This window comes from Dicentrarchus labrax, unplaced genomic scaffold (genome assembly GCF_905237075.1).
Source record: "Dicentrarchus labrax unplaced genomic scaffold, dlabrax2021, whole genome shotgun sequence".
NCBI lineage: Eukaryota > Metazoa > Chordata > Actinopteri > Moronidae > Dicentrarchus > Dicentrarchus labrax.
Window position 1 is genome coordinate 13,437,873 of NW_026136716.1, and position 19,486 is coordinate 13,457,358.

Consider the following 19,486-nt stretch of genomic DNA (forward strand, 5'->3'; position numbering starts at 1 on the left):
AAAGACGGTGTTTAAGGATCAGTGGTACAGCAAACAATGATTCTCCGCTCAGTTAGTTTTTCAATGAGCCATTCTCACTCCGTCTCCCTGTTTCTCTCTCCCCCCTCCCCCATGTCTCCCTTGTGACTCACCCCTGTCACCCGGAGTTTTCCCCACACAAAGCAGTCTATTAAAAAGCCTTTAGCGGGGCCATTCACTCAGAGGCCACTTTCGCAGGGATGAGGAATGGGTTTAGGGTAAAGGTTGGAGTGTGTATGTGTGTGTGTGTGGGGGGTTTGTTGATGTTTAGCATGTAAGGTCTAGGCCTTTGGGCCCTCTGAAACATCACACCCAAGGGGTTTAGTGTGTCCAATAATCCCGTATAATCCTTTACAATTACATAAATAATGTACTAATAATGCTAATATTACACACTGTTTTATTCCTTATTCTAATATGTTTGACATTTCTCAAATGTAACAGAAAGACGAGGTATCTATCACTAACTAAGGGAGAATTCACTGTTTGATTGACAGCTGATGTTCTGAAGGGGCAGTTCAGAAGCACCACAGGTGCAGACTAAATTAAAATAAAACTGGAGATCTAAAAAGATTTCCACATTAACTTTAACCTCAGTGATAAAAGTGTTGGTCCATCGCTGTGTCAGCAAACACTCATCATACATACAACGTATGTGTATGGGTGTGGGTCTGTTTAAACAGTGAAGAGCAGCTGCCTGAATTAATGGCTAATCGCCCACACACTTGCAGACTGACAATGATCAATTTTAGAACATACATGCATTCATGCATACATACATACATATATATATATATATATATACACACAATTACACAGCAACAACATGTGATTTGATGTGTGAAATGTCAAGACAAACAGTGACTACAGTTGTTTTTTGTTTATTTTTGTTCATCTTGTATTACATTGTGCTGTGGTGGTCATAAGGTCTGAATACAAAGCGCTGTCCATGTTTATATGCAGGCTACTTACATGTAAAGTATTATGTTTATTTTTATGTTAAGTTGCTTTTCCATATTTACAGTGTTCTATTAAAATCATGTAATGCACAGCATCCCTGATTTTAGTGACCTCATGACCTTTCTTCTGACACCACCTCTGGGACACGTTTAACAACTCTAACAGGACAAATAAAGTTCTAACCCACTGCTGATTACACTGATGCATTAATACGTGCTGTATACAGTATATAGATGTGTTTGTGCTGAATATGGGGAATATTTGAGCCTGTTATTACCAGTATTGCCAAACTGTGTCATTTTCTGTCCAAATGTGCTACTTTTCAGTCAACTGGGCCAATATAAATGTTTTTTTTCCTTGTCACTGTCGCCAAGTGCTTGCTTATGGTGGGAATTGTGGGATCTCTATAAATTATTTTACAAAAAATACATTATGTTTCCCATGATGAAAAGTGGAAGAGCAGGTGGAAGAAGAAAGAACTGAGGTTTGTAGACTCAGAATGCAATGACTGATTACTGATGTTTAACAAACCCAAATGTGATCTTTGTTCATTGTAACTAGGATGAAACTGTTTTTTTGTTGTTCATCTGTTCAAATAAGTAAAGTTTTTTGTTTAATGTAACACTATTAGTGTTTACTGTTGTCTAAATTAAGGTATTTTGCAACCCACTTGCATGCTATATCATAATTTACACAAACTTGTAATAGAAGACATAATCACCTAAATATAAATAATGAAGTGGGGAAGTTTCATGGTGATATCTATTAATTAAAAGGCTGTTTTCTCAGACACCAGAGGCAGAAATCTCTACTTAAGGTGCACGTACATACACCAAACTTATCTATATTCTAACAGGACAAAAAATAAGGGGCTTAATGTAAGTAATCAACTAGGAAAGTTTTGTGCTTATATCTATTAGTTTAAATTTAAGAACAAAAATCTTTGCCGTCTCTCCTTAAATTCTAATTTTCAAGTAAATATTGCTGATAGTAACATATATAGAAACAGATTATAATACATGTACCAAAGCAAGTCACTTATTTCACATACACTTTCACAACATAACACTAGCAAACACAAATTGAGACTCAGTAGATCTGAGGGCCAAGGTCAGGTAAGTCTCAATCTGAAGATCAACCATTTCTCTACCCAGAGAGCATTTCTGTCAAGATACTTTGCTAATAGAGGGCAGAGGAGCGAAGGAGAGACATAGAGCGGGACAGAGCAATAGAACAGAAGGTATCTGAAACCCACAGTTAGCCTTTCCACCTTCCTGTTTGAAGAAGATGAAGGGATCTGTGGGAAGGAAGGTGAGATGGCAAACCTCTTCAACACCTTTGATGCTCAAACAGCAACAGGAGATCAGAGAGGGGCAGATGGAGAAAGGGAATGGAGGGAAGAGCAACAACATATTGCAAAAGGGTTGGGGGAGAAAGGAACTGTAGATGGAAGGATGAGAGTAAGTGTTCCAGCAGTAGAAAGACAGATGGAGATCCATGGCAGCAATAACGTCAATGTCAAAGATTTCTCTCCCTTCCTGTGTTAAGTGCACTGCTATTGGAGCATGTGAAAGCAGCGCATTTAGGCTGCTGCGGTGCTATATGCTCATACAAACACATGAAAGCTACATAATAGGGAGGATGTCCATGCTGACGTGTGTGTTTTTGTGTGTGTGTGAGTGAGTGAGAGAGTGAGTGAGTGAGAGAGAGTGAGAGAGAGAGTTTGACCATAATAAGTAGATTGTCTAACCAACATGCATCTTTCTGTCGAGCAACTTTGACCATAACCCCTTACACTTACTGTGTGTTCAGACCAAATAACAATCCTGTGTTGAAAAACACAAACACATGTTGCTTCCAGGGAGTCTGAGTGACGCCTTCCTGAGTTTGAAGGCTTATCAGATGCCAAAACGCGCCGCAGAGGTTTATGACATGAGGAAGTTGGAAAGGTATCATGATGACAACCATTATCCTCCGTTGCATCAATTGGCCAGTAAACAGTAGGAATACAGCATTCACACTGCATAGTAGTAACCAGTAATCAGTTTCCTATACCAGTTATTCAGAAATAGGCAGACCGAGGTTACCCTACATTTTCTTCTTGCATTTCGTTATTAAATTGAGACGTCATAAACAAGTTCAGTCATTACTGGAGCCATACGACATTCAAACTTCTCTTAACCCTACCTGATCTAATAGACCAATGGATAGAGGATAAGTATTATTCTACATTTCTCTAATTCTCAACAAATATCACAAAAACACCAAAACTAATATTAACCTGTCCTTCCTACTTCATCTGTGACACTTAATACCAAGTCTGAATTTCAAAAAACTCAAAAACTTGTGTAAAACATTTGAAAGGGTTAATTTGCCAGGAACAATTTAACTTTTGTTCCATTTCGAAAAGAACAGGCAGAAATGTGATTTATTCACATTCTTTTCAATACAAGACAAAATATGACACCGACCCACACTCACACAGTTTACTACAAGCACACACACTCAGGATTAGCAGTGGGATAAGAGATGGATGGGCAAATATTGAGCTGTGACAGAATAAACAATGCCCTGGTAACCAGATGGCTGGACTGACACACACACACACACACACACACACACACACACACACACACACACGCACTCACTCACACGCACACACATATATTTGACAATGTCTATCAAATCTCAATAGCTGGTGGCTCAAAAGAAAAATACTGTAGGGAGAAACAGAATGAGAGGCTTGTTTTAAGGCGGAGATATCCTCAACCCATTCATCATTGTCTCAGTCCAGATCTGAACATCCTTTCCTACATCTCTTTCTCTTTCCATTTATCTCTTTTCCTGCCTCCTGCTCTTCCTGACAGCTACTGAGGTGACACAGACCCACATGCCTTGAGATTAAATAGAGGTGATGAAATCTAAAAGGGTTTATTAATAAACCATCATAATTCCATCCATTATCTATACTGAACTTTTGCAGGGGTTGGAGCCTTTCACAGCTCAGATTGGGCAAGAGGCAGGTTACACCCAGGACAGGTCCCCAGTGTGCCAGGCCCAAAACAGCCCTGCATTAAAAGAAAATGCAAGGGGATTTATTATTGGGGGTTGCTGCAGGGGCAGGTATGATAAGAGAATAAAATAAAAAGTATTTGTCCAATACATAAAAAGGCACCAAAAAGTTTATATCACTATGAGACAGAATTGTACAACCGTGTTAAGTAAATGCCAGAAACTGACCAAACACTGAGAAAGGTTCGATCTTTCTGCCAGAGTCCTCTGTGAATGAAGGGGCTGCTTTTTAATCACACAGTCCTGTTGCCCAACTGAACACAGACAAACTTATACTGACAGGCAAACATTCACACACCTAAGGACAATTTGGAGCGTCCAGTTAACCTAACCTGACTGTCTTTGGACCGGTGGCAGGACAGTGAGTATATGAAAACACACAAATACACAGAAAAATCCCAGCCAGCCAGCGGACTGAACCCCAGGAACTGTGATGATGCTAACGAGGACACAAACAAACACACTGTAGGTATATAGGAAACAGATCGAGAGAGATACCGTTTCAGAACTGTGGACAGCTCCTTCACTGCTGACAGTCTCAGCTTCAGCACCATGGTCAGCAACACCTCTGCCTTCTCTTATGCTGGCAGACTGCCTGATTAGATAGGGGAGAAGATAGATTTCGATTAGATAGACTTCCTCCTCTAACTGGTGCCAGTTTTATTGCTTTTGATACTGATAAGCAAGTCCTCGCTATATTGTACATTTACAGTAATCCCTCTGGTGCCACTGTAAGGGCAAAGTTTAGGTAACTTTGTGAGATAACTAAAGAAAGTACTGTGTCTGTGCCACAAAAATTCTGTGTGTAAAGGCGTCTCAAGGGGGATATAAACCCTCCCTCCTGTTTTCCTGCCACAACAGCAAGCACTGTGTGGGCACTGAGCCCTTCTATGGTCAACGAACACACATACGCAGAGCTGCATGCATACAGGTCAGTGTGATGAGTTACTTTGAGGCAGATCGGGATGTCCCTAATAAATATACTATACTATATGTTTTATACTGATGCAGTATTTTCCTGTTCAAGCACTTTTTTTCAGTATATTTTGGAGGGAAGGGATGAAGGAATGTTAACCGTCTTTGTATTTGACGAGTCAGAAGTAAGACCATATTGACCCAAAGCTCACATGTTGTATGTGGTAATAATCCAGTATAGTGGTTTATGGCAGCCATATAAGGCTTTATGAGAGAGTGTTACCAATATAAAATACAGCAAACTGTGGCTAACTAAATACAAAATCTACTTTGTCAAAGCAGGTCCTTTGATGCCAACATATTTCCCACACACACTTGCACATGCACGTGCACACTTACAATTACCATATGCTGTTGTGGCGTCTTTGTATTTGAGGCCTAACCTGTATAATAGGTGTCACATTAGCAAGACAACAAATCAAACCATCCTTCATTTCCCAGGCCTCTCCTCTGCTCCACAGCTGTAGGCCTCTCTTTGTTGTCAGGGGAGTTTCTAATTAATATGATAAATAAGATGGCGGGTTCGACTCCCCGATGCTTTTTAATTGGAGGAAGCCTTGAATGGCACGCGGGCAGAGGCAGAGATTAGCGGGTTATTTGTGAGTGTTTTGTATGAGGAGGGGGGAGGGAGAGAGAGAGAGAGAGAGAGAGAGAATTTTTATCCTCGCTGTGATTTCCTGTCTCATTGTGATACTCGACTCAATGCTTGTAACTAACACACACACACACACACACACAGACACACACACACACACACACAGAGCGCACAGCGGGATTTGAGAGACAGCTGACAGTCTCGTTTCATGCGCCGCCATATTAGCACTTCCTGACAATCAAAACCACATTCACGAAGTTCCGTTTCCCAATCGGCTTCAATACCGCACACCACTTATTCAAAACCAACAGTTTTAGACCATCTGCTAGTGCACTGACACCACAAACTGTGAATATTTACAAGAACATCATGAAAGTGAAGCTATAAAAACTCTGACCCATTTTGTGAACATGGTCTATTTTATTTTGGAAAAAGAGAAGAATCTAAACCAAAAGATTTCAATAAAGTTCAATATTTTCAACTTTACTTTGCCATGTTTTGCAGTGCTTGATGTAGTGCATGATCAGTGTGTGTGTGTGTGTGTGTGTGTGTGTGTGCAACCTCCATGGTATATAATGCACCACCTACGGAACACAACAAGAAAATCGGTCAAATATCTGACAGCTTTGCCTCAAGCGTCTACGTATCACCATCCCACTTCTCTTCCACACACACACACACACACCACACACACACACACACACACACACACACACACACACACACACACACACACACACACACACACACACACACACACACACACACACACACTCTACTCTGATCTCCTCATCCTCAGCTAATCCTGCTCCATCTAAATCAGAGCAAACAGCCCGGAGGGAACAAACCGCTGTTGTTTTGCGCCCATCTAATCCTTCTCGCCATCATTCTCATCTCCTTCTTATGTCTGACAAGGCTCCTCAACATCAGTGGAGATCAACAAGACCGCAACGGTGTGTGTGTGTGTGTGTGTGTGTGTGTGTGTGTGTGTGTGTGTGTGTGTGTGTGTGTGTGTGTGTGTGTGTGTGGAAAGAGAGAATGGTGAAACAAACACAGCAATCCAAAGGGGATTTAACTCCAGTTTCTCCAGGCCTATTTTAGTGTCGCGTGTCAGGACTCAACAACTAAGAAAATCCTGTCTGGCTGGACAGTCGAAACCTCTCTCTGTCTCTTTCCGAGAAATTAAGAGCGTGGATCTCCAAAATAAATTCCACTTCCTGGCACCACTGACGGTGTCAGAAAAGGAGGAGGGAGAAGAAGGGAAGAGCCAAAGAAGGTAGAGGAGCAGCAAGGAGGGGATGGGAGATGAAGAGAGATTAGTGGATGAGAGAGGAGATGGAAGGGAGGATGTGAGGAGAGGAGAGGCAAAGAAAACAGAAGAGAGAGCAAATTAGGGAAAGGAGAGATGATGAGAGATTAAGGAGCAGATGTAAGAGAGGAGGTGATGGACAGTCTGGATGAGGAACAGAGATAAATAAGAGAGAGATAAAGTAAGTATTGAAGGAAGGAGAAAGAAAGAAAAAAGAAAAAAATGTAACGATATATAAAGAAAGGAGCAGAGGAGAGAAAAAGAAACTATAAAGAGATTAAAAAGAAAAGGGGGTGATGGGAAGGAAAGGGGAGGTACAGAGCTTTCTTTGATAGTTCAGAAAAGTTTGGTGAAGGGAAATAAGAGGACAAACTGATTACTGGAGAAGGTGTAAGACAGAAGGTGATTGGAAGAGAAGAAAGAAGAAAAAGATAGCGAAGAGAGGATCAGATGGAGAACGCATAAAAAAGAAGGTGATGGAGGAGAATAAGCAAAGTAAGAGAGGAAATCAAAAAGAGTAGATGAGAGAAGAGAGGACAGGAGATTGAAAGAGGAGATAAAGGAGAAAAGAGGCGAGGAGAAGACAGGAAGTTAAAAAGGAGGAGAGGAGACACGGAAAGGAGAGGAGATGTAAGTCGTTTTCATGTATGAACTTTGAACAACAAGAATCAGGTCGGGACTTTGAATTTGTCCTTTCACACACGTAGCACACTGTCTGTGTCAGAGTGTTCTCACATGTTCTCACGTGTTCTCATTTTTACTTTTTCTGACTGTGTGGAAATCTGATGACAAATAACTGTTAGTGGTGAGGTACTGGTTCCTAACTGGTCAGTACCAAAATACTGATAAGCTTCAGGACAAGCTACACTGCCAGTAAAGTTACAATCTTTTCATGTCACATCTTTATTTTTTGCACCAAATGATATCTAGTAGCATCAATACGAGTAGAACATCCTAAAGATACTCATCCCTACATACAGCTCTTCCGGGCAATGTGTAGGTGAGTTCAGAGTTGAACTGCATGTGTGAAACCGGACTACGGAGAGGACAGAAGGGGAATGGAGGTGCAAAGAGAAGTAGAGAGGAGATACTGTATGCAGAGGAAAGAAAAGAAACAAGAAGAGGAGAAATAAAGAGAGGAGAGGAGATATACAGCAGAGAAACAAGGATAGGAGAGAGGAGGACACGAGAGGAAGGGAGAGCAGAAACAAGAAGAGGAGAAATAAGGAGAGCAGATATGAAGAGTAGAAGAGGGGAGGTAAAAAGAGGAGGAGAGGAAAAAAGACACACACACACACACACACACACACACACACACACACACACACACACACACACACACACACACACACACACACAGACACACAGACAGTTGCCACTTTGCTACAGCAGCATTTAAAGCTGTAATGACAGGCCAGAGAGTGATAAGAGACTCTGAGTGGAGAGGCCACTATAGCTGCTCTCCTCTCCCTGCTAACAACTGTAATTATCCAAACTCCACACTCACTACTATTGATCTCTCCCTCTCCCTCCCCCCTCAGTCCTCCCCCCACCCCGGCTTGAGTGCGTGTGTGTGTCTATGGCTCTCTCTCTGACAGGGTGGCAGTAGAGTGCGTCCCTCTCAGCACAAGAGTTGTTCACACCTGCTGCCGGTAGATGTGGAGAGCAGCGACAAGGACTTGGACAAATACGTGACAGCCGTAAAAACACAAATATTGGTGCAGCTCCGATGTTCCCCTCACGGTGTGTGTGTTAAGTATGAGGAGAGAGTGTGTGTGTGTGTGTGTGTGTGTGTGTGTGTGCGCGTGCGTGTGTGCTCTCATGTCCCTCACACCTGGTTTGGAGAACATGGCTACAGCTTAGCAACAACAGTCTCGTCACAGACAGTGTTATGTGTTAATGTGCATGTGTTTTCTATCAAATGTCCCCATAAGGATAGAGAGATGAATTTAATCCAAAGTGGCTGGTTGCTGCTTCCTTATTTAGCTAGTTTTTAAGATTGACATGTATGTAAGATATTTTCTAGTGAAGGTTATCCTCCCTTAAATAAAGGCCAGATTTTTCTCCTCTCTATTGCTGACATGATGCTATTTAGTGATTCTGGAGCCTCACACTCACACAGTATGTGGAATACTCCAACTTCAATCTTACTGACAACCATATGAGCCACAATCTTAGCCTCAGTAGCAGTTTGGATCCTAACTATAGCACCTCTAGGATCCCCTGTCTGTGCTGGCCTACGATTGACTTCAAGACCACATACAACTGTGGAAAGCTCTGGGGAAAACAGCTTGTACATGGTAAATGGGGAGACTGAGGAATATTTATGTAATAAACCCAAGGAAATACCTCATTGTTGATGGCAACTGGACAAATATATCAGCTATCAGTGATTGCTGTAGTCTATTATTTTATTTAGCTAATTTAATGCCTCTGAATAACGAGAGCCGCTAACACAGCGAGGGACGTTCAGAGGCACAGTAATGTTACACACTCTGAGCCAAAGAACGGTCGACAAAAAACCTGCTGTACAGGCAGAACATCACATCCAACTCTGTGGATTAAGGGTTTATTTCAACCAGTCTGACCACACAGCTGCTCCAACCAGGACGCAGAAGACACGGCGGGGACAGGCGGGGACAGGAGAGGCATCAAGTGCAAGAGAAGCAAAAGGCAGCGACAGTGTGTAGAGCCAGAATATTTTTCACATCTTACTCAGTTAGTGCTATATATAGTATAACATATATCGGCAATGGTGGGTTGTTGGGCTAATGGTGGCCAGTTGGCCCAACCCTAACTCTAACTGAAACGTGAACACAATGCCAAAAACGACATTATCTTTACATTCAAGTGATTAATCCCTCTAGAAGCAGTATGAATTATGTCCACGGGGAGGTGACTTTGTTATAGAGGTAAAAAGTGTTCAATTCCCATTCCCTCACGAAAGTGGTTCTCAAACTGCCTCTGCAGGGGGGGACGTGGATGACCAAGGGAAACTTATATTAAGAACTTATATTGTGTCTTTATTAATTGCTTCCTCTATCACTGTAAATGGTTGACAAAAATTGTGGGGGGTGGGGCATGGACTCTGGTTTCCAAAGGGGGGCACATTAGAAAAAGATGAGAACTGCTGTCTTAACCAGTGCCGTCAGAGGCATCAGAAATCAGGAAACCTTACACAGGTGTAATAAAAGGATGACATTAAATGTGTCCTTCCAGCTAACGGAGATAAGAGGTTTCAGGCATCCCCGTTACTGGTGTGTGGCTTAATCATGCTAAAGCTCTAAAATCACTGAAATCAGGAGATAAGAACCTTCCTGACACTGACCAAAGATAAAGACAGTTATTTTTATTAGCACTTAACAGAAGACATAAAGGGAAATTAAGCTGAGGACTTTTTTGTTGAACTACTAACCTTGTCAAATTCTTCACACGAGCTAAAATATAATCTGTTTCCTAGATTTGTGAAGTGGTTTGACCACCCACTGTGCTCTTCTTTGGGTTTTTTCTTTAAAAAGTCACTTTCAAATTTAATGAAACATGTATATTACCTTTTCATTCTTCTAAGCACATTGAAAATAAGTTCAGCATTACTTATTAAAGTTTACATATGGAGACGTACTTTGATTCTCCTCACTTGACCATAAAAACGGTAAAAAACAACAAAGCTTTAATGTTGGTTTTTAATGAGGTGCGCTAACAACATTAATAAGTCATTATTAAAGGAGATAAAGGTGTACAAAATGTATTTCTTACTGTGGCAAAATACCTGAAGAAGAAAAATAACAGAGTGAAATTGAAAATGTCAGGGCTTTAAGTGTTGAAACTAATCAGGCGAGCTGTCATTATAAAGGCAAGGTTAATAGCTGCTGACAGAATCACCTTCAGCAGACACCAAGATAAGAAAAGGTCTTTTTATTAGCACTGCTGCGGCAGATACACTCCACACACACACACACACACACACACAGTTGTGTATCTGAGCACATATAAATACTCCACACACTCACTAAGGATCGATGTGGGGGATCCAATTGCCGTGCCTCTCCTGTTGGAGCCATACAGTATGTGGACCATCAGATAGCGCCATTCAGCAGGGGGAAGGATTTACAAGTCGCGCCATGGCCTCGACACCCTCACAAAACCCCTCTTTTGTTCCCCCATCACCCGCTCCAGATTTATGACGTCCAATTACAAACGCGGATGCTAACAGTATTCCCCATTAGCCTATCAAATGCTTTAGTGGTTGTTCCCTCAAAGGGTTATCTGGCCTTTCAGCAGTGGCGTAACCAATTTATGCCCCCCGCCTCCCCCCCAAGAAGATCTGAACAAAGACCTCCCTGGCTTTCCTTTTTGTTTTCCTGCACCGCTCCCCAAGACAGGTAATTAACAGGGAAGGAGTTTGTGGTTAATTTGCGAGATAATTATCTAAATTAAACTGCCTTTCGTCACATGGGGGCTCTATCTCTCTCTCTTACTTGCCTGCATGCCCGCAATCTCTCTCTATCATTTGATGAGGGTGGTCAGGGTATTGTGCCGCTGTAGAAACAAAACCAGTAATGACATGTTCCTCTTTCTTTCCTTTTGTTTCCTTCTGCTTTGTTTTGCTTTTTCTTTGTTTTTTTAGTCAGAGAAGAAGTAAATGAAGAGGGTAAAGGAGCAGAGAGAGAGATACTGAGGAACACAGACAGAGAGGGAGATAACGCAGAGAATCAGTTTACTCACAGACTTTACCAGATGACAAAAGAGAACAGTGCCATTAACACACACTCTATAATCTGATCTACAGAGGCTGTTATTTATCAGGTGGCTCTGAATAGCAGCAGTGCTGATCTGCGACGCACTGTTTGCCTCTCAGAAAGAGCTGGCTCAGGAGATCAGATTACTGAGGCGGGATCTGGAGTGGAAATCCAAATTTAGTCTGCAGGAGTAAAACGGTTCAAGTCCACTTCTTAAAGCAAAGGAAGAGAGTCATTTAAAAAACAATATTCATGTGCACGAACATATAAAAGGATGAACTTTGTAAACATGTTTTAAGTTTCCTTTGTGTCTCGTAAATGATATCCCTAATCCTAAAATGGATATGTACTTGACACAACATGTTAACTGGACTAACTTCTACTTTGCCCTGCCCTTACTGAATTACTATCAGTAATCTCCACCAGCATCAGGAACTGACCGATCGCAGTCCTCGAGGTCTCTGTGGTTCCATTTTTAAGCTACAGGACTTAAACATATAACCCCTTTTCATGCAGAACCATAACTCCAACTTGAGCTGATAAAGCTGAGTCACCTGAAACACTCTCGCTCTATTAACGGCCAAACACAGTTCTGACAGGAGGAAATGAGCAAAAATAGAATGTTCCAAGAGGCTTTTGAATATAAAAAATAAAAACCTGATAGGACTGGCAGATGAGACCCAAGTGCAGACAGAAGGCAGGCAGATACAGAAATATTCAACACTCAAAAGACTTGAATAGGCAGAATAAAAGAAAACCTACACTAACTAACTAACATATCAGCAAATAAGTAACAAAAAGAGGGACTGTAGGAAATACCTACAAAACCTTTCATATTCAGTGACCAAATATTCCAGGCAGGAGTCCGGCTCACAGTCACACCTTCCTCTGCTTCAGTTAGATCACATGAAAAGCATCTACATTTAATTAAAGTATTATACTTAGAGCACTTGTGGTTTACTTGAGTATTTCCATTTCCCTGTCTGTGTGAATAGGTTATTAATCGTGATGTGTGACCAGTCAGATGAGTGCTGTGGACGGGACACTGAGCCCGACTACAGAATAGTGACTACACACAGAGAGAGGAGGCTCCAGGTAGCACATTTTAAAATAAGGATTCTGATCATCGGAAAACTGCTGGATATCAGATCTGATAATCGTCCAGACGGATAAAAGTGGATGCATAAAAATAAATGTTATTGTTTAATGTTGGCCACATTTTATACTTTAATCTAAATAATTCAGTAAACAGGATTTTAATGTGCCAACTAATGGACACGCAGCAGAAGCCTATGTGGGTACAGCAGCAGTCCATCATTGTTTGGAGATCAGGGTGGACAGATAGCATCAGAATCTATATGACAAATGGATTTCAATCACAATTCCTCAAATCAAACTTTCAGCCTTGAACGAAAAACTTGTGAGAACATTTCATTAGAATGAGCCTTTTCCATGCTGCTTTTCAAAGCAGATACGTCGTCATTTGCATAAAAAATGCCTGGGTTGGAAACCCAGCTAGTGTGTCTGTGTGTCTGTCCTACTCTCTCCGTCCTCATCCATCCCTCCTCGCTTCCCCTCTCTCTCTCTCTCTCTTTCTCTACTGTATGAAGGAGGGATGATCGCTCCCTGTCACATCTGTTGGCACGTTGCCATCAAGCCTTGACAGGAAAATAACACTCTTCAGGGAAAATAATACACTCGTTCTGCCGTCGGCGCTCCCAGACACATGCCTCGGCGTGTGTGTGTGTGTGCGTGCGTCTAAAAGCCCTCGTCGCTGCTGTCAACCTGAGTACAAAGGATCACTTTATATGATTAGTATGCATCTCTGAAAAACATATTGAACAAAAAGCCCTGCCCCGAATGCTGCTCCACGCCAATTAATGGATTAAGAAATTATTTTGAGGCGAGGCTTGTTGTGAGACAGCTATGATACGTGGCTGGAGAGGCATTTCTGTTGTGGTTATTGCCAGCTATAAGGCCAGAATGCATTTTGATCATACATCAGCAACGTATACAACCAGATATTTGTCTTTACTGAGTGACAAGGCCTATAAAACCTCCCTGTGCTCCATTTAAAGCAATGAAAAAGAACTTTGTTCCTCTATAAAGGTTGATATAAAACACGCTGTGGCAGCTGTATCGGAGGCTCTTCAGCAGCCGTACTCATTCACTGTTTAGATTCAAACCAGCAACCTCCCAGATCACTTCAGGCTGTGCCGTCTGCCAGGCACCATCACCCCATCACTGTTCAAAGGACAAAAGCCACTTTGACAAGGCAGTTAACCCAAGCCCCGCAGAGCCCCGGACCCCCTTTAACCCTCTGCTCGCCCGGCTCTCAGTCCTGTGTTGAGAGCTGCGTTTATAGATTTTGGAAAAAGCTGAAAATAGAGATTGAAATCGACTTGGCCCCAACAATGACATTTGATTTCTTACTTAGTGGTACTCTGCTTTAGGTGTGAGTGTGACTGTGTCTGTCTGTGAGAGTGTGTTTCAGGTGGGAGGTTGCCTCAGAGAGAGATCTAACCGTGTAAGTGGTGGGTGGCTGTACAATGACATTTGTTGTCTATTATTTTAATGTAATGAAAAGCTAACTAGTGCTAGACCTATAAGCAACCTTTTTCTGAAAGAGGTGGGCCTTTTTTGCACAAGGGCTGCTACAAAATTATTTTCAAAAATGCTGTAGTCAATTCCAAGAACCCACGGTGACATCTTCCAAATGATTGTTTTGTCAGTCTGAAACCAGAAGATATTCAATATACAGTAATATAAACAGCAAAGGAACAAATCCTCATATTTGGGAAGATGGAACTATAGAGAATATTAGGAAATGTAGCTTAATAAATGACTTCAATGACATTGAATGAATCCATTATTAAACAGGTTGTTGCTGTATTTCTTAGGACTGATAATTGATCAATCAACTAATTTTAACAGTAGTTTGCACAATATTTCTCTCAATGTCAGTGAAATGTGAAAATCACAGCAAAATGTTAAGTAAAGCAGAGATCACCATTAGGGCTGCAACTTAAAGAAAAAAATATATTTACAGCTGAAATCAGAGAATTGTGACTGATTTTATCAAAATAGTTGGCGAAATCTAAATTTAATCTAATTTAAATGCAATAGTTGACAGTTATTTGACTAATTGTTTCAGATCTACTTATCATGTATCTAGTAGTGTAAATCATCAGTGACAGAACATTTATTTAGAACAGTAGTTACCCTATTATTTGATCCAAATGACACAACCAACCCAGCATCTTGCTTTACAGCCCCGCGCATTCACTGGCAGGACTAAAAATATATTTGCTCATGTAATTAGAAATATATTGTAAAGACCTTGTAATGGTGTAAGTGGATGATGTGATACGTGGTCAAAAAGACAGCGTGTAGAGTTACATCAGCCGGCTGATCCATTATAGACCCTGAAGAGAGCTCAATTCTCAATTTCCACCCAACAACATGGAAAATGGCAGTCCATTTTCCTCTGCTAATGCAAACAACATAGCTCCTCTAAAATCAATGTAATTGGCTGGACCATTTAGTCTGACTGAATATCTTGTGTAACGCTTGTAGTGTAATGATGGCAGCGTAGTTCCTTCATAGTGAGGGGGTCTGGGTAATGGGAGGAGCACTGACATGTGGATGGTTGGGAGATCTATTCAAATATATACAGAGACAGATTTGCATTCTTATAAACCAGGCAGCTGAAACAGTGATGTGTCATTTAAGCAGTTCAACCCCAACAGAACACTGTTTTACAGTAAAAATCTAACTTTTTATGAATGGTCTATTTTTCCCCCACAGTTTACACCTAAAACTGACTTAACCAATAATTCATTCACTGTTCTAAACACCTTTTAAGACCTTGCCATGCTAAAAATCTAGATATCTTGCAATCTGCTGCATCCATGTTGACCATTTCTTTAATTTGTCTCATGCAAGCCTCCCTAGTCTCAGGTCACTGTGCGGCAGCATTTTGTTATGTGTTTTCTTAAAGTTGACCGTTAATGCCCCTCTCCCTCCAAAAAAAACCCAATTATATTCCAGCAAAACAGCTAAATATTATTTATAATAATATTATTATTATATTATCTTCTATGTGAGTTGTAAGATCAACCACACAACAGGAAAGGCTGCTCATGCACACCTGATATGTCCATCAAGATTTAATTTTTTTTCTTGTGCGCTACAAAAAAAACAGGATCGCCAACAAAGACTGGATTTGTCCAACAAGCCTTCGTCTTACAAGCTCAGACCAGGCACTGACCATAGACACAAAAAAAGCAATAAAGTGACCTTTTCACTGCCTGAGAGCGAAGAACACAAGCCTGGACACGCTGACTGTCGTCCTCACACAGAATACCAGAAATAGAAGAGGACTGAGCTGCTTACTCTTAAGAAATTGCAAAAATTGGGTTAAGGAAAAGTGTGTCTATTTGTGAGTGTTTTACATAAAATGTACTTGAACCTGGACTATATTTGTCTATGCTTTAGAGGCAGAGAGCAACTGCTCTGTGCTGGAGGCCTTCTCACCAGGATCTGTTTGTCAGCTCCCACATTTACTGCGTGGAGAATGAATGCAGAATGCTGCATATCCATCACATTAATGCGGTTTGATAGCAGCCTGGCACTTTGAGGCAATTCAGTCCACAGGAAGGCTCTCATATCCCACTGGTCCCTGCTTTTTCTGCAAATGGTTCAGAACGCTGTGCACCACTTATGTTTGCAGCTTTATTCTTAAAAAACAATTTCAATGCAGTCGTGTTGGTGGTAGATTTTGCTGTTTTATTGTATTCTACAGTAAAGCTGTTTGTTTTGGCTTTGTTACTGTTGTGCTTACCTCTTTAAGTAAAATATCAACTTGGGCTTAGAGAGCGGTTTTTAACCTGTGTTTAAATATCTAAATATTTGTAAACAAACTGGTTTTTTGAGGGATACTAAAAAATCTTTTCTCTGCAAATATACAAACTAATTAAAGATGCATAAAATGATTATATTCTACAGGTGGGGACATCAATTTGATCATGAACTGATCGACCAAACCATTTTGTTCAACATCCGGCTATGTTCTGAATAGGGGTGGGGCAATAGTTCACTTGATATGATCTGTTTGAATTGTGGGTTTTCAAAATAAAAACTTAAATTTTGATGGTAATATTAAACCTAACTCCCTATTTAACATTTATAAGCAGTACATTAACAATGTATTGATTGTTTATTAACAACAAACACACTACAGCAGCAGAGATAAGGACATTATAAAGTGCTCCTTCATGTCAGCAACAACCTGTGTAGCTTCTGTAACTGCTGTATTAACAGATAATGAATGATGGACAATAATTCAAAAATCTTGTAAAATATTTATTTATTTAGAAATAAAGCTTTACTGTCATGGCAACTGAGCTGAGCTAACAATTGAGTTCATCCACTGAAGGCCAAGAAATGTAAGAAATACAATAAGAGCACCTTGAGTGAAGAAGTTACTAAATGGTTTAGAACACAACGTGTGTATGTAAAGAGAAGTACATAAAACACTTAAAAATGTCTTTATATTTGTTTGCAACTACAAATTAGTGTGTTATTAACAATTTATTAAGTCATTTTACGGCTTATAATTTCTAAATGGAGGGGTTAAAGTCTCACCATTTTGCATTATTTTACCAAAACATCTGTCAATTGATTTCAATGAACACTTTAAATTAGCTTATGGTTTTCATCTGGTTTTTTTCTGATCTGCAACAACTGAAGAGTAACACATGAAAATAAAATAAAAATGTGTAGCATGATGGTTGCATTGTTTCTATATGGTACAAGAAACCATTTCCGTTGTGCAGATATTGTGCTATTTTTAAAACAGACAATAAATGGCAAAAAGTTACCAATTCAAAAGTACTGTAAATTTTACTTCCACAAAAAATAAGCCACAGACATTTCCTGCAGCATCTTGGGCGACAGCGCAAAATACCGCCTTATTTTTCTCCTCCTGCCTTTACACCCAGTTAACCTTAATCTCTGCAAAGTGTGAAAAGCACAGTCTAACAATCTAGTCACATTTGAGAAGTGAAGCTAATGGCGCATCAACAGGTCGAGACTCTGGGCTTACATAATGGCAGTCTTTATTCCACTCAAGCTTGTTTGGCCATTATGGTACAGTTAGTCTAAATAACAGCTGGACAAATGGCAAAATGCTCACATCGAGAGAATAAGTGATAGTTCCTACCTATTCATATTTTAATCTCTTCGCCTCTGGAAAAAAAACCCATATATACTGTTGTGAAGGCTATTAGTCTGCATTTAAAGCATGCAACCAGAATCCATCAATATGCATGATTCAGATTTTACAACAGCTTAGTTACTGCACACTGTAGAACTGAACAAAGACAATTAAAAAGAAAACATATTATTCTCACAGCGTGGTCAGGCTCAGTGGTCTTTTACCCTGCGGATTCAGATCTTCTGCTCTGGGTTGATGCACTTTGAGCCAATAAGAGCAGGTATTTATTGTGTTTTAGGCCCCATTATATGATCAAAAAAGGTTTGTGGACATGTTGAATTTCAGGTTATCATATTTTGATCACAAAATGAGCCAAAATTATAATATTAATCAGACCACATTGTGAATTTGGTGTCAGTGTTTAATTTCCTGCATATTTCTGCAAATGTCCCCCCCCCTTTTCATTTTCTACACAAATTGAATCAGGAAATAAAATTATAAAAAAAACATTTAAACAAACACACTTCAAATGTGAACTTTTCCCCGCAAATTCAATATTAAACTAAAGTCAATTCTGTTGAGTACAGTAATAGTGTACAAAAATCTATCTATCTATATCGCGCACACTGTCCTGATGTGACATTATGTCCGCCAGCTGTTTCCCACAGTATAGTCCTTGTTAGATGCTCAACAACCTGTGAACATGAGACAAATCAGTAGGCTTTGATCTTTCTGCACATGGTCAGTTAGTGTCTGGAAACCAGCTGTTTGCAGGTGTTACACACACACACACACACACACACACACACACACACACACACACACACACACACACACACACACACACACACACACACACACACACACACACACACACACACACACACACACACACACACACACACAAGAGTTTATACACACAGGGCACTATAGCTGTCAAGGCCTCAGTGGCCTCTCTGAGGTTTAATGAGCAGTTTTAGGGTGGATATCAAGCTCCCTCTAGTGGACAGTTTCTACATTCTTCATGGCTTCACTAAAGAAAAGAGGACTTCAAAGTGTTTTACTGGACGAGGTCCTACCTTTATGTAATTTACGTGACTTTCTCAAGGAAAGTCGAAGAAAAGTTTAGGCAGGAGGGCTTTCTATCACAGCACAATCTATTATTATCTGTTGCTGTGTGCCTCTGCATCGTGAGCCGCCTGTAGACTGTTTCCTGAGATGTAACAGATGTAGGTTGTGATTGACGACATGCCGCGTACTCCAAAGGGTGGAAGCGAATATGGTGACTGACTCAGCACGATCCATTATAGATGGATATGATAGGCTGTTAATGAGCCCGAGCGTATTCATTATGTGCTTTCATGGTGGTTTGCATTTATTGCATTTAAGTGAAACTATGAATATTCTGAACAATTCTCTTATTGCTATTGATGAAGTGTCTATTGTTGATACATATTGCTATTTGTTTTATTGCCCAGGCCTTGTCTTGTGTTTATCTGGCAATAGTATGAGAAATAATCATTTATTTAACTCGCACTACTGATTGACTCCTGAAGAAAAAATAACTTCTCAGAAACAGGCCTGACTTAACATTTTCACAA

General features: G+C 40.5%; 1 protein-coding gene across 4 annotated transcripts in view; it reads right to left on the reverse strand.

The window, feature by feature from the left end:
• Window positions 1–19,486, reverse strand: part of sox1b (SRY-box transcription factor 1b) — a 98,376-nt gene that overhangs the window by 67,105 nt on the left and 11,785 nt on the right. For 2 of the 4 annotated variants that reach the window (XM_051427712.1, XM_051427710.1), the window contains exon 2: window positions 4,549–4,645. The exons of the other annotated variants lie outside the window; for them this stretch is intronic. The gene's annotated coding sequence lies outside the window, so the exon portion shown is untranslated. The remainder of the gene's footprint in view (window positions 1–4,548; window positions 4,646–19,486) is intronic. 4 annotated transcript variants of the gene reach the window in all.